General features: G+C 37.1%; 1 protein-coding gene across 1 annotated transcript in view; it reads left to right on the top strand.

The window, feature by feature from the left end:
* The window catches only part of NECAB1 (N-terminal EF-hand calcium binding protein 1), a 144,322-nt gene that overhangs the window by 35,616 nt on the left and 96,215 nt on the right, over positions 1-12,491 (top strand). The window lies entirely within an intron of this gene.

Here is a 12,491-nt window from a genome sequence, read left to right as displayed (position 1 = left end):
AGAGTTTGATCTCTTCTTTCCCTATTTGGACACCCTTGATTCTGCTCTCTTGCCTGATTGCTCTCACAAGGACTTCCAGCACTATGTTGAATAGCAGTGGGGACAGTGGGGACATTGGGCAACCTTGTCTGGTTCCAGTTCTAAGTGGGAATGCTTTCAATTTTTCCCCGTTCAGGATGATGTTGGCTATGGGTTTGTCATATATGGCTTGTATCATTTTTAAGTAGGCCCTGTCTATGCCTATTTTGTTACATGTTCTTATCACAAAAGGGTGCTGAATTTTGTCAAATGCTTTTTCTGCATCTATTGAGAGGATCATATGGTCTTTGTTTTTGCTTCTACTTATGTGGTGTATTATATTTATAGATTTGTGTATGTTGAACCATCCCTGCATCTCTGGGATGAAGTCCACTTGGTCGTGATGGATTATTTTCTTCATAAGCACCTGGATTCACCTAGGATTTTACTGAGAATTTTTGCATCTGTATTCATAAGGGATATTGGTCTTCACTGCAGTTTTTTTTTTCCCCATACCCTGGAATTACTCAGATCTTTTCAGTCAAATTTTCTTCATGAATGCAAGTAAACTAAGATAGAGAAACAGAAAAACAAACCCCAAACACATCCAACCTCATGAGAATTTATAGTTTTGAAATTATGTAAAGATTTCAGTATATGAGTATTACCAAGGTTGGAAGTATTTCAGGTCTGAATCAGAGAGGATATTTTTGATGTATTTCAAAACAAACTACCTGTATGAAGCACATGTTCCTCCATGTTAAGGAAAGTATCTTGTGAGCTGTAGTCAGCCTCTCAGCCTGCCCAGGAGATGAGCTTAATCTCAACACTCTATGTAATCTTATTCTAATGAGAATTCCATGAATCATCCTATTTGTTTGATGTTATATCAGAATCCTAGTATAGCGAATGTTCTACCAGAAATTATATTCCTGATCTATACAGTCTGAAGATTTCATCCAGAGCAGAGAATTTAGAAGTGATGAGAACCCTGAGTAAAAGTAGGAGAAATAAGAAGGAATTGGAAGCCTAACTTTCCATCACCTTTTTAATGATTATTTTAAATTGGCAGATCTTTTCCATTATGTTTGAACATTTGGAGAATTTTCTTGAGTTTTATCTTTCAAAGAGTAATTGGTTGAGTGTGGAGCAAAAGACCTGCTTGTTTCTGTGGGTGGCACTTGGGATATGTGGCATGGCAAAGGAGAAGAAGGTCAAAATATGTTTGCCGAAAACCTTAAATGTCCAAGCTTTAAGGGAAGTACATACAATTTAATATTTGGAATTATTCTGAAGAATGTCATGTCCATCTTACTAAAACTTTCATGATTTCACAGATTTTTCTCAAGCCTCATTTTTTTTTTAAAAAAAGACAATATTCGCAAAAACTAAATCTACGGGTTGGTAGCTTTCAAAATGGGACCACTATAGCAGTTATAAAGCAAGAATAAATAGAGCGAAGATCATTAGTTCAAAAGGAAACTTCCATGGTTCATCAAAAGGGTTCTCAACTCCTCAGAAAATCAGTCTACATTTTGCAGTCAATTATAGGAAAACATGAAGAGTTTAGCATAAATGCTTATGATGTTAGTCATGGCAGAGGGAGGGAAAAGATCCCCTGGGGACCCAAAGCAATTTTCCTAGGATACTATACTTTGGAGTTCCAGATTGTCAGGGTAGACCAAATGGTAGACCAGATGGAAGTTTTGCTTCTGGGTCAGAAAGTGAACATACAGAAAAGCATCCCAGAGCCCTCAGATGGGGGTCTATGACTAGAAATAGATGACTGATTTATAATCAAATATTCTTTCTTCCAAACTAAAATAATTTGGGGGGTGGTGGTGCTGAGCAGTGGGATTAACCCAGTGCTTGTTAAATCACTGTGAAGCACACCAAAGCAACAGAAGTATCACCACATACTAAAAGAGGTCCATCTTGAGCTAGCACCGAAAATCTAAAAAGTTCTTTCTTAAACTAAACTGAAATTGGTCTCTCCAAATTTCCACTTGGTTCTGCTCCTTAGAGCCATTCAGAATATGAATATTTTATGACAAGTTGTTCTAATATTTGAAGACAGTTTTCATGCACCAGTGCTGAGACAAAGTCCCATAATACCTGGAGAGAAATGGTATCGAAGGATTCATTTCAGATGGCAGAATTTTATTCCTTCTGAAACAAACAAATGAAAAAATTTGCTCATCCTGTATTTGTGTATGACAGATAAATTCTAAAGCTTGATGAGCTGTTTGATGAAGGCACTTTCTCTCTTATTTATCACACTGCTTAAGTGGACATATTTCGTGGGCAGTAGGGAAAGAAGGCAGCATCAATATCTGTGGAATAAGCAGCAGGTTATTCTGAAAAGCATGCAGCACAGTTTGCATGGCATTGCAACTAGAAAGTTTATTGCAATTTCAATAATGGACAAGCCTTCCTATTAACATAGCCTGTGCCAGAACTGAAGACTTACAAGGCAGCACCAAGACTTCAGTGCTTGGAGAATAGAGTAGGCCACAGTCTGAGGTGCTCAGCTAAGCACGTGTGGCATGACAGAGAGGTGCACAAGCAAGAAATCAGAAGAGAGAGAAAGAGGGGAAGTGTATCTACATGTTAAGAGAGAAAAGTGAAAATCAAAGTCCCAGAGTACACGAGGCTAACATGGAATGGACAGACTGGGTGTGCCAGGATTGAGTTTCAGCAGTACAGATCCGGGTAAGGAGCCTCCACAGAAGGGAGCTCCAGATATTCAGACGAGGCCCAAACTGGCCTTGAGGAAACTAGCAGATAACACAGAGTCCAGATAGGACGTTTCTTTCTGTCCATGACCAAAGCTTAGCTATAGAAACCAGGCAATGGGCTGATCTTTTTCCAGGCTCTTAGTAGCCTTCTTGGCATGAACAGATAAAGGCCAGCAGATGTATGCTGTTTTTGAGAGGCAGCATGATTTCCAGAACTCTTTGGATGCCAAATCAGGGATGGAGTCAGAGGAACCACAAAGCTGCAGAGAAAGAGAATAACATTCTTTCGACAGATTTTCCTCAACTTCTCCTAGGCTGTACTTCGTAGAAGTCACAGCAAGGCTAATGACACTGTAGCAAGCAGGACTTACTGGTTGTGTATGACTGAAACGTTAGTTAAGCTGACTTAAGGAAATAATTATCTGGCTCATGTCTCCAGAGACAGTTTTCATGTGTGCTGGAGCTCGGTACTCAAATGGGGCTGCTAGAAATCCGTCTCCTGTCATTTCTCGCCTCTTTTTTTCTCGGTGTTAGCTGTTCTCTTGGGAGGACCCTCTCGCTGAGAGGTCAAGATGGTTACTAAAAGCTCAAGGTTCATATTGCCACCAGCTTGGCAAACTCTCAGAGAAACCTCTTTTCTTTCCCAAAAATCCCAGCAAAATTCTGGTTTTGACTCATGTTAGCCCAGCATAGATCTCATCTACATCCCTAAATAAATCACAGTCTTCAGGAAAACATAATGCGATATGGAACCAGGGTCCTGTTTCAGAATAAAGGGGAATAGATGCTGGACAGGCAAAACTTGAGTTTCCTGCAGATCAAATAACTGCTTATTCAGCCTCAAAGGCTTCTGTTTGCCATCTCATATTTTAGAGGAAGATAATCCCCTTCCCGAGAGGACAAGGGGCATGGTGGAGTTTGAACTCCAGAGAGTTCCTACTAGTTGTGGGGGTCAACCAGGAAAATCTGAAGCTATCTATAAGCGAAGAGACTGAAGTCAGGGAGAACCCTTTGTTGTGACAGGCATCCTGGTCCCACTGAGCTGTTCGTGGTCCTAGCCCCTACCACCCTCACCCTTCCTGACCATCTGACTGCGGTCTATTCCCAGTGGTCCTGCCTTCCCACAGTCTCACTGCTGGAACTATGCACATGATAACCTCTTTGTCCCTTATGGTCCTGCCAGCTCTTTGTATCTTCAGGCACTACAAAGCCTCAGACTTAGAAACACCTGGTCTTTTTTCCCTTAGTCTTTCTGCATAATCACCCACCTAGTTTAGATATTCTGGATAGTTCTCACATATTACATTCGACTTATTTCTTGAGAATTTAAAAATTAGAAAGAACTATGTACATGGCTAAGAGAATCACTCTTTGATTATATCCTATGCAGTATGTCTGTATACGGTATATCCTATACCTGTATAGGTAAGACCTGGCAGTCTTACCAGCACTCACTCTAATCTGTTACCAGATCTACATTATCGATTCCATGTGGACATTAGAACTAACCTGTGGTCATCAGATTTCCTCTTTCTTCACTCCTTTTTTAGATGTACCTTTCACTTCAATAGTTACTAAAACATTTACTTGCTTTGAGAATATTTTTCTCTAGCTCACAATGATATGGAGAGAAAAAAATAAAAAACCAACCAACCTATTTCCCGAGAGTTACTTTTAAAACACTTCTTTCCTGCGAAGGCATTTCATTGGCATCACCACCTTCTCCTAAATCAGGCCACTCCACAATCTGCAGTGTGGATTGAGGTAGAGGATTCTTCCCTGGAGGAAAAGTACAGAATCAACAAACAAAATTCTACTTCATAATTAGGAATATTAGCATAGTTTGGAAGATTTATAAAGGAGAGAATTTTAAAGGGATTTTTTTTTCAAATGACATGGAAATAGGTTGTGCTAACTTACAATTTCTGAAAAAATAATTGATCCTAATTTTTCTCATGAAGATGATAGTCAAGTCAAATTTTGTGTCAAGACAGTTTATATATAACTTCTAAAAAATCTTTAACTTCTAAAGAATAAGTTTAATTTCTAACTAAGGAAATACATTTATTAAATGACTGTGTACCATGTACTTGCCTCATCTTATTTAATGGTCATAAAAACCAATGTATTATTATTCACAGCCTGTGTTAAGCAATCTGAGACGAGAAGTTAAATAACTTGCCCAAAGTTATACAGATAGTATGTGTAAGGGCCTGGAATTTTCCCAAGTCTGCCCAAAAACAAAACTCAAAACTCTTTTCATTGTCATGCCACCGCAATAAAATTTTATCCTGTTAGCTATCTATTTGTATATCAGAAATCAAAATATTCCGAGGGCAGCTTTAAAAATCCCTTTCAGGTATTTTATCCTCATGAAAAGATAGTTAATTCTCTCCAGTAGCAGAATACATTTGGATGTACAGTATAGAGGTAATTGCTTTAATTGCTGCCTTTATCTCTTTTCTTTTTATATCTATTATGTAGGGTTTTTACAGTGTGGGAGTTTCTACAATGTAGAAATGTTATTCTTTTTTTCTGTGGACATTGTGTTCATTCTTTGCACATTTTCCCTCCCTCTCCTCTACCTTTATACCTGGAATTCATCATCTACTTTTAGACTTATCGCCCTCCATTCTATCACTTTGCATTTGCCTTGTTTTCTACACGGTGCTTCAGAGCATTCAGAGTTTTATTGTTTCCTTTAATCATTTATATCAAGAACTTTTGCTTTCAAACTTTTTCAGGTCTTTTTATATTTTTAATCTTACCCAGAGAATTATTTTTGGGTTGTTATCTATTCCCCAATAAAGAGCTTGAATTCTTTTGAAATCTTAATTGAACTCTCTTCCCATCAGCCATGATACGGTTGTCAATGGTGAACTCAAATCAATTACTACTCAAAATAAAAATTGTCTACTGAAGAATCTAGGTGAATTATTTATTCACACAAATGCAGTGTTTTCTCATACTTCACCACTATCCACCATATGGATGAAATCAATTCAGTAAAATTGTAATCCAGTCTCTTTAAAATTCATGATGCTTGCTTCTTGAGCAGTTTCTTCTCCCATATTCAATGTACCAACCAATCCTGTCTTTTTTTTTAAATCTTCACTACCACTACCTAAATACAAGCTTTCTGTGTTTTACAACTACATTATTCTCAAGAATCATCAGTTTGATGACATAATTACAATTGTTCTCATCTATGACTCCTCAATATTTTAGAATTCTTAAAATAAATGTAGATTACAAATAACCTGAAAGTCATTGCTTACTTTTGAAGTGAAAGTTTTCAAGAGCAATTTTCTTAGGAAAATATTTTCCCCTATTGCTATGGTCTGAATTTTTTTTTCTCCCCGAAATTCATATGTTGAAATATAACCTCTAAGGTGATAGTATTAAGAGGTAGGGCCTTTGAGAAGTGATTAAGTCATGAGGGTTCCACCCTCAGGAATGGGATGAATCCCCTTATAAAAAAGACCTGAGGAGTTTGTTATCTCTTCCACCATGTGAGGACAAGTAGAAGGTGCCATCTACGAGGAACAGGCCTTCATCATATGCTGAATCTACTGGTGCCTTGATCTTGGACTTCCCAGCCTCCAGAACTGTGAGCAATAAATTTCTATTGTTTATAAATTACCCAGTATAAAATATTTTGTTAGAGCAGCCTGAAAGGACTAAGACACCCACAAATAAGAAACATAACACATCACTATTGTAAAAAGAATTTAAACAATATAGAAAATCATAAGAAAGAGCATCAAACATCTGAAATCCCACTACCTTGAGATAACCATCAATAGCATATGGTTTCCATAACTTCTAACGTATACATTCTATTTTGATCCTGAAGAACTATTTTCTCTTGGCATTTTTCCCTCTTCCACTGTCCACCCTTATCCCACTGCTGTTAACCAATCTTTACCATCTAAAGTGTGATCTTGTGTATCTTTCTCCATGCTTAAGTAATCATACACACATACGTATATCTCATGAAAATCTGCCCTGACTGTCCTTACTAGATCCGATTTTCCATTCTGCATTCTCATTGTAGCATGAACCTCTCTCCACAGCACCTATGTTAGTTATAATTTTATATTAATATTTATGATGTGTTTATTTCATTAGTATTCACCTCCCCTAGTCTAAACTCCATGAAAGCAGAGGTCATTACTATTTTTCTTTCCATTAATTCCCAGCATTGTGTATAGCACATATTGCAAGTCCAGTGAATATTTGAGGTGAGAAGGGATAAATTCCTGCTTCCCCACACCTCATTTTGCCTGAATACCTTTTCCCTTCCACTCTGCATAATAAAGTTTTTCAGGCATCTAGGTCCACCCAACTCCATAAGAAACAGTGTTGCAATGTGGAAAGAACCAAGGCTTGACAAGCTTGGGCTTAAATACCTCCACTATTTAGCTATAAAGACTTCAGATGGTCATTTCTATGTATTGGACTATACTTTCAGTGGCTGTAAAAGGGAACCAATGTAAGAACCCATTTTTCAAAATTTGGTAATAATACATAGGCACCTGCCACAAAGTAATATGATGATTAAAATGTATTTACTAACCTTTCCTTCTGTCCTGGATCATCATCTCTCTCCAAATTTCTGTAATTGCAGTTTATGTCTTCAAGAGGTACCATTTAATTATATAATATTTTCTGTTATTTTTGCTAATTGTTTCATTAGCATATTAATCTTGTTTCCAAATCTAATTATACACTCCTTTGAAGCAAAGACTATTGTTTTCCACTATTTCCAGCAATTATTGTAGTACATTCAATAAATACTTGGCTACTTGATTGATTGATATAGGAACAGGATATATGATTAGATGTAAGAAAGGCATGCAAAAGTACAATGCTGGTAAATTTTAGAGTTTAGATCCTGGCTGATTAACTATAGAAAGGGTAATGCCATTAACAGATCCTAGCAAATGCAAAAGGAGAATTTACTCTTTTTGTTTGAGAAGAGTAAATGATAAATTTGGCTTTAGTCTCTCAATTAAACTTAAGCAGTTTCAAAGTATACTTCTATTTTAAAATAGCACCTCCTGTGAATTAAAGGCCATGAAATATTATTTTAGATATAAATTTGGATTATTTTCATATTTAACAGATACAAAATATGTTCTAATGAAGAATTTCTTTCTCCTAATATAATGAATAAACATTCATATGTGAAAAAAAGTTTCCATTGTTTCAAAAAGAGCTCCTACTACATAGAATATTATATTCTTTGTTCTGATCTTAAAAGGTTTCTCAGTGAGAAAAAAATAGACTAAATAGCAAAAGCTTTTAGTAGTGAACTCAAAATATAAGAAGAAAGCTAGGCATTAATATCAGCTAAATGTTATTCTTGTCTCACTAATGGGTTTAGTGGCTTGATTTTATTTTTAAGTTTTTCTGGGAATCTATTTTTAATCAATTCTAGATTAAAAACAATGATTCAGAATAATTAGAAATCTACCTGAAGTGGGCTATAGATTTCTGATCATTAGCCTAACTGATTTTTCCTCCATTGTCCACTATCCTCACTGCCATCAGTGAGGTTGAAATTAATATATTCTGGCTTGACACTGGCACAAAGAGCTTCTTTTTTTTCCTGTATTTTGTTTAAATTGTGAATAGTTTCCAAGTGAAAATTCAGATGGTCAAACTTGATAGCCATTATTCCAACTGAGTGTGAAGCTTCTAAAAAATTAGTCATTTATTCCGTAATTATTTATTTGTTCAGTAAATATTTACAATTATCTACAGCAGATACTATGTACCATGTATTATGCATAAATGAATAAATATTACTTCATATTTATGGGAAGCTGATATTGATGGATAGAAAATTGTTTTTCAAATATCTCATGGCGGGCTGAGTTTTTGCTCAAGTGGAGGCAGTGGCTCATACTATGATAGAGGAGCATGAGAAGCACTCTTGGCCATTAATATTCCATCTCTATGTCTGTCTTTAACCCAGGATCTTTATAAAAAAATCATTAAATTTGAACAACCTCTCTTTTAGCAAAAATTAGATTGTATGGAAGTTATTAATGAGAAACTAACTTTTAAAAAATAGTTCCAGCAAGCCAGAGATGCCTGGGTACTGTGCTAATCTCAGGGAGGTCACCTGCCTTACTTTGGCCAAAGGTCAACCACTTAAAGAAATAACATGGACATGGGAAATGGGGTCCCATTACAGTAGTCCCCCTTACCCATGGTGGATACATTCCAAAAGCTCTAGTGGTTGCCTCAAACTCCAGATAGTACTGAACCCTATATAGACTATGTTTTTTTCAATCTGATAACTGAGATGTCTACTAAGTGACTAATAGGCAGGTAGTATGTACATCGCAGATATATTAGACAAAAAGATGATTCAAGCCTTGGGTAAGACAGAGTGGGGCTGTAAGAGATTTCATCACACTCAGAACTGTGTACAATTTAAAACTTACGAATTGTTTATTTCTGGAATCTTCTATGTAATATTTTCAGACCATGGTCAATTGTGAGTAACTGAAACCAAGGAAAGTGAAACTGGGGATAAAGGAGAAACTACTGCACTTGAAAAATGATTGATCAGGGCCGCTCCTGTGAATTCATCAAGAATCAAATAGAGAGAATTACCATTTGACCTTTATTTTTTAAATATAAATGGAAATAATAGAATTATGTCTAGTGTCTCTGAGTCCCTTCCTCTGGTCTCTCTCTCTCTCTGTGATCCTTTTCCAAGTTTAATTGAGACAATTGTTATGTCTATACCAGACTCACTTAAATTAGAATGGATTGTAAGAGGTCTCCAGTCATAGAATTTTTGTTTTACTGTTTATTCTACTTGTCTCTGCATTTCTACCTCTCTTCTGAATTCTTAACCCTGAATTTTTGCCCTTTATATTTTACATTTCAAAATCTCTTTATTGTCCATAGAGCTAACTATCTATGTCCCAATGGTTCGTGAAAACTCATTGGAATTATGTTTTTAAAATAAAATATATTGAGAGACATATTCCAATGAAAAAATCAGGGTATATTTTTTACTTATTTTTGTTGAATGTATGAAAAATTATTATTCTCATTGTATTCAATTGAAACTATTCTCTGGGGTGAAGAAAGTACAGTAAGTTTTCACTTAACCTCATCAATAGGTTCTTACAAACTGAGACTTTAAATGAAACTACTTATTAGGAAATCAGTTTTCCTGCAGGCTAATTTCTTGTCAAACCATCACCAAGCTTCTAAATAAAGACCCAAAACACTTCTAATATTAAACAGTGAAATACATACATTTAAGAAAGATTATTAAAAACAAGATATTTATTCAGTTATTACAGTTCAGGGTTGTTGATAGCCTGAGCCCATCCCAGCAGCTCAGGGGACAAGGCAGGAACCAACCCTGGACAGCACACGTTACATCACAGGGCGCGCTCACACATACACCCACACTCACTCCAACTGTGACAGTGTAGACATGCCAACTCGCCTAAGGTACAAAGTTTGGGGATGTGGGAGAAAACCCACACAGACACTGGAGAACATATAAGCTCCACGCAGACAGGGCCCCAGGCCAGGAATTAATTTTTTTTTCTCATCAATGTTATAACAAAATAATGTCAAAATAAGGATATTCAAGGACCAGCTGCTATAATCTAGGTTTCCAAACGTGTGGTAGAAATCTTTTTCATTGTCACAGGCTACAGTGGAAATTTCTGTCATTGATTTGTTATTTAAAGTCTTTGGCACCAGATTTCTTAACCTGAGCAAAATCAATTCCTGGAGATATAATATAAAATTAAATATAAAATATTATAGATATTGCATATTTTTATTTTGAAGGATATGGAAAGGAAATGATTGATATATTCTACCAAACTGTCAATGTTATACACCAAAACAGCAAAGACCCACTACTCTTCTTTGGTCTTAACTTCTAAATCCAATTAATCATCAGCTCCTTCAGCCTTTTGCAAATCATTTTATATTAATCCTGCTATAGCAAAAAACAGTTTAAATATTGTAAGAGGCTACCACTAAAGGTCAGTGAAGTTTCTTAAGAATTCTAGGGGAGAGGATCCCAGGAGATTAGGGAGAGAGGAGGCTATTAAATTTGAACTTTGAAGTTAACCCATGTCTGACTCATCCCGTGAGGTCAATTCCATTTTACCCATACAAACAGAGCTTGCCATTCTTCCAACAAAGAGTTACTGAGTGTTTTTACTCTGTGCCAGATATAATGCTAAGTACTGGGAATACAGTGGTGAACAAGGGATTTATAGTTTAGCAGAGAAAGTAGACAAGCAATAACTTGATTAACTATGACAGAGAAATACAGTGCTTTGTTGGGGGGGGGGCATGCTAACCTCTTAAAGCGTCAGCCAAGACTTCTTAGAAGAAGTGACTGTAAAGCTGAGTCATGAGGTATTAGCGAGGAGAGATGGGGATAGAGATGAGAGAAATTTCAGCCTAAGAGAAAGCATATGTGGAAGCCTGTAGGTGAGACAGAGCGTGGCAGGTTGGAGGAGTTAGAAGACATTGGGCATGCTGGGAGTGTCAAGTTCAAGGGGGGATGGCGAGAGAGGCCAGGAAGGCAAGCAGGAGTCCCAACTGTGAAGGGTCTTGGGAACCAGCAGGGCATTCGGATTTCTACCCTTAGGTCAGTGCAGAGCCCTTAAGGGAAGTGACTGGATTAGGTTCATGTTTTAGAAAGATGCATCTCTCCAAAGTGAGGAGAGATGGTGGGAGGTGACAAGTCTGGAGACAGGAAGCCTAGTTAAGAGGCTGCTGCAGCTGTGCTTGAAAAAAAATGTTATCTGGACCATCATTTTGAGGCATCTGTATCTTTGTCTTTCTGAGCTGGCTTAAATCTGTCTGCTCTGGAAAGTTTTTGGATAACAATTACCCTGATGCTACGGAGCAATAATAATGGTTAACATTTATGGATCCTTTACCATGTGCCAGATCCCTTTACTATGAGCACTTTCCGCTCATTAATGTGTTTAATCTTTATAAGAAACCTATGATTGACTCCATTCTGCACATGAGGAAACTGAGCCACAGTAAGACTGAGTCATTTTCCCAGAGTCACACAGAGAGGAAGGCTTAAGGTTTGGCAGTCTGGCTCCTAACCACTACTCTATACAGCCTCCCATGAGATCCACCTTTGTACACTGCCTGGCAGAGCAGTGATCTTCATCTTGTTTCAGAAGGCCCTGGCCAAGCAAATTTTTCAGTGCTTTACTATCTTTGAATATTAAGTGGAGCTAATAATATTTTCTGGCAGGAAAATTGTGAAAGCTTACGAGCAAATCTTAAAAAGCAGTTTAGTCTGCCAGCCAAGGAAAGTGCTACATAAATATGTGAAGTTTGTTTGACTTGGGGTAGTAGTAGTACTTTTGAGTGCGGAACCACGTGACACACAAATGCATTGCTCATTGCTCCCTCCTGGGTTCAGGACAGGAGAGAAATGGTGGCGGCTGCTGTGAAGTCAGACTGTTCATTTAGTTCTCTGTGCACTATCTGAACTCTTCTTTGTGAGGTGTTGCTGGTATTTGTGGTGAGGGCACAGGTATCATCCATCAGTAGGAATCTAATATTTCAAGAAGTGTTACCAAGGAAGAACAAAATGGTAGTGATCAGCCTATTAAAAGTCATTGAAGTAGTTAACTGGAAAATAGTGCATAGAAATGACCTATCTCGGCAGAGAGCCCTTCAAGATTAATATCTTCCTTTCTGGAG

Source organism: Lemur catta, chromosome 9 (assembly GCF_020740605.2).
Source record: "Lemur catta isolate mLemCat1 chromosome 9, mLemCat1.pri, whole genome shotgun sequence".
Classification (NCBI taxonomy): domain Eukaryota; kingdom Metazoa; phylum Chordata; class Mammalia; order Primates; family Lemuridae; genus Lemur; species Lemur catta.
The sequence above is the reverse complement of the archived record's forward strand: the minus strand, read 5'-3'. Positions and strand labels throughout refer to the sequence as shown.